This window comes from Pinus tabuliformis, chromosome 3_2 (genome assembly GCF_031772625.1).
Source record: "Pinus tabuliformis cultivar Carrire ecotype Pingquan chromosome 3_2, CPIR1, whole genome shotgun sequence".
Classification (NCBI taxonomy): Eukaryota; Viridiplantae; Streptophyta; class Pinopsida; order Pinales; family Pinaceae; genus Pinus; species Pinus tabuliformis.
In genome coordinates, this window is record NC_142302.1 from 823648246 (window position 1) to 823652431 (window position 4186).

Here is a 4186-nt window from a genome sequence, read left to right on the forward strand (position 1 = left end):
TGCCAGTTCTGCGAAATTATTTGAGCCAGAGCCCAACCCGACCGAGGCTTTTATGAGCTGATTAGGATTTTCATGGATGACTATACCAGCACTTGCCTTGTTGTTCTGGGAAGACCCGTCAAAAAATGCCCAAGGAATACCCTCTTTTAATTGAATTTCCTTGATTTGTCTTGGAGGGGAAATCACTTCTGATTCAAGGATGCTGGAGAAGATAGAGACACTGAGGGTTGCCAAAACTGACCGCGGGATTTCCAAGTCCTGAAAAATGCTTTTATTCCTTGCTATCCAAACCCCCCAGCAGATGATCAAGGGAAGATTCTCATATTTCCTTCAGGATGATGTTGCCACCAATTAGACCATGCCTCGGTCATATTTCCTCCTTCCTAGGAAAATTTTTTATTTAACAGCTTTCCTGCCTCCCCCCATATCTTTTTTGTTTCTTGACAGTTTAGGAACAGGTGGTTGATGGATTCGGCTTCTGATTTGCATAATGTGCATCTCCCTGGGCCATGCATGTATCTTGACTGTAGGATGTCCCAGGTTGGGATTTTTCTTCTTAGAATGCACCAAAAGAGTATTTTTGTCTTAGGAGGGGATTTGAGCTTCCATAGGTGCCTCGACCACCATTCGGGAGGCTCCCATCCTTTCCTAGACATGAGGAATTTGGACCCACTTTTTGGTGAATATTCTCCAGTGTCTGCATGTGCCCAGATGAGTTCGTCTGGACTATCTTTCAGTCTGGCTTGTGATCTGATGAGCTCCTGAGTATAGGTGTTCCATTCATTCCTCCAGTCTTGTTCTAGTTCTAGATCTTCTCCGTCTTTCCAGGCCTGTCCCCAAATGGATGAGTGACCAATTTTTTCCACCTGATACAAGAAATAAATACCTCTTCTTTCTAAATGCTGGGTTAGACCGGGAGAAAGGGCATAATTCATATTACACCTGACCCATGGATCCTTCCCTATCTTCACACTTCGCCCATTTCCAATTTTCCATGCTAGCCCCTGCTCAATCACTCTAAAGGATTCCACTGTTGCTTTCCATATCACTAAGGCATTTTTCTTATTCTTAGCTGGATTCCTGATCAAGTCTTCTAGTGGCACCGGGTCAATGTATTTCCTCTTGATCACTCTTGTCCAGAGGTTTTCCAACTTGATAAGCCTCCATCCCGATTTAGCAGCCAGAGAAAGGCTGAATTCTGGGAGGCTTTTTATCCCCCATCCTCCCTGATCTTTAGGCCTTGTCACTTTCTCCCAGGCAACCCATGGAAGAACAGCCTTTTCTTTAGATCCTGCCCAGAGGAATCTGCTACAAATTCTTCTGATTTCTTCCAGCGTGCCCTTAGGTACCCATGTCAGCGCTGCCCAGTAGACTGGGATAGCCAGGAGCACTGATTTAATTAGAGTCAGTCTTCCTGCTCTGGAAAGCCATTTGTAACTCCAGTGGGATATGCTGGCTTCTAGTTTTGCAGTCAGCCAGTTCCAATCCTCTTTCTTATATGCATTGAGTTTTAACCAGAAGCCTAGGTACTTGAAGGGGGATTGCATGTTGCTTACTTCAAAAGGAAAGTGTGAGAGAATTTGTGCTCTGTCGTGCCGGTTTAATCCTTCTACAATTAGTTGAGATTTCCTGGAATTTATCTGCATTCCAGTGGCTTTCATAAATAGATCAAAAATGATGTGTAGTTCTGCTAATTCATTAGGAGAACCATTTGTGAATACCAGAATATCATCTACAAATAGGAGATGTGATATGCTTAGGTTAGCAGCTACTCCAATACCCTTGATCTTACCTTCCCTTCTGGCCTTTAGGATCAGCTGACTTAGGCCTTCTGCAACTAAAAGAAATAACAGGGGTGACAGAGGACAGCCTTGCCTCAGGCCCCTCTGTCCTTTGAAGAATGGAGTGGCTGCACCGTTGATGAGGATTGCATAGCTGACATTGGTGATGCAGCCCATTATCCAGCTGATGAAGTCGATTTTGAACCCCAGGTGAGTCAGGAGCAGACGGATATAAATCCAATTAATTCTGTCAAAGGCTTTTGATAAATCAATTTTGAGAACAACACCCTTTTTATTCTGATGTTTTACACTATGAAGAACCTCCTGGGCCACACCTATGGCTTCATGGATTTGGCGTCCATTTAGGAACCCAAATTGCTCAGCAGAGATATGCTTTGACAAGGTTGGTTTTAATCTGAGCGCAATCACTTTTGCAATTATTTTGTATATACTGTTGCATAAGGAAATAGGTCTGAAGTCTTCGAAAGATTCAGGGTTTTCCTTCTTGGGAATGAGTGCAATAAAAGTAGCATTGAAGGGGCTATAGACCTCTCCTTTAATCCTGGTCTCTTCTATGACTTCAGTGAGTTCTTCTCCAATTAGATCAAAGAAGTGGAGATAGAGTTCAATTGCCCAACCATCGGGCCCGGGGCTTTTCTCTTTTGCCATAGATTTGATGACCCCCTCCACTTCCTCTTTTGTTACAGGGATCATTACCTCCTCTGCTTCTTCGTCTTCTACAAATCTGGGAAAGCACTGAGCTGTTTTAATGACTTTTGCAATTATGGCCTCACCAGGGTCTGCATATTGGGTTTTGAAGTGACTTAGCCCGAGAGTTGACAGGGCTTCAAAGGTCTTTTCTTCCCTACCTTCACCATTTTTTAGACTCCAGATGGTGTTTGCACTCTTCCTTCCCTTCGCATAATTATGGAAAAATTTTGTATTCTCGTCCCCAGCTTTGATCCAGGTGGCTCTGCTCTTGAGCCTCCATTCCTCCTCCTTAGCCAACAGGATTTGATTTTTGAGCTTCTCAAGTTGAATGATTTTGTCTTTGGATTCCTGAGTCGCATATCCATCCCCCTCTATACTCTCCAGATTTTGAAGCTCCTCACTGATTCGATTAAAATCCTCATTTTGTTTTGCCTTCCAGTCCTTCACCCATGAGATTGTTGCTTTCTTCAGTCTTTTGAGATTTTCCATAAATAAGAACCCTCTGTCTTCAGCAGCTTGGTTGTCAGGATGTATCCATGTTTCCTTGAAAAGGAGATTAAAGGAGGATTCTTTCAGCCAAGCAGCATTAAACTTGAAAGGCGCCGGAGGCTTGGGAGGAGATTTTGAGAGGTCCAAGAAGATTGGAGAGTGGTCTGAAGGCCCCCCCTCTTCAACCCATTGGCGGAAGATAGGAATCCGAGAGGACAATTCCTCATTGATGAGGAAACGATCAAGCCTTTTTGCCACCCTTGCTTCCCCTACTCGACGATTCTTCCATGTTGGCTTCAGCTTAATGAGGTTTACATCAATCAGATTGTTTACAGAGAGGAGATTATGGAAGAAGTCGGTTAAGGAATCCTCCCTAGCAGAAGGTCCCCAGGTCTCTTCTCTTCCGAGGGAGAAGTTTAAATCTCCTCCCAGCACCAGAAGGTTATTCTTCATAATAGACTTAGCCATGAGATCATTCCAGAAAGGCATTCTTCCCTGACAAGGGCCGTAGATGTTTAGGATTGATATTGGGAAATCAAAGTCAGGGGTTTGAAATTCCATTCCCATCACCAGCTTCATACCCCATTGATTTATGATCTTGATTCGACCTTCCCTGTATCCAATGGCCAGTCCTCCGGAATGGCCCGAGGAGTCGATGGCTGAGAACTTCCAATCTGAAAGAAGGCCGGCGAGAGCCGATTCAACTTCAAATCCGTTTCCCAAGGTCTCTTGAAGGAGGAGAATGTCCGCTCTAGAGGACAACAACATCTCCCTGAGGGCCAGTTTTTTGGGCTTACTGGCTAAACCCCTGTAGTTCCATGATGTAAGGATCATTTTGGAACCTTTATGGGGCCTTGCACTGCTCTAAGTGCCCCAGGGATTGATAGTTGCTTCCCATCTGCTACATCATGTTTTGCTTTTACTTGGGCCATAGAAAGACTGGATTTTCTACCTCTTTTCTTCCTAGGCTGGCTCTGAGGGAGAGCTTGGTCTATACCACCCACTGAAGATTGAGGATCGGATTTGTGGTCCAAGGATCTGAGGTTATAGGGACAGGAGGGGAGAGGAACTAGAGGGGGAGGCTCAGAGGAACATCCTTCACAATTCAGATCGAGAGCGGGGATAGCCGCCGAGATGAGATCAATACAAGTTTCTACGTTTTCCCCTTCCAAGATTTTAATTGAGTCAATGTTTTCAGGCATACA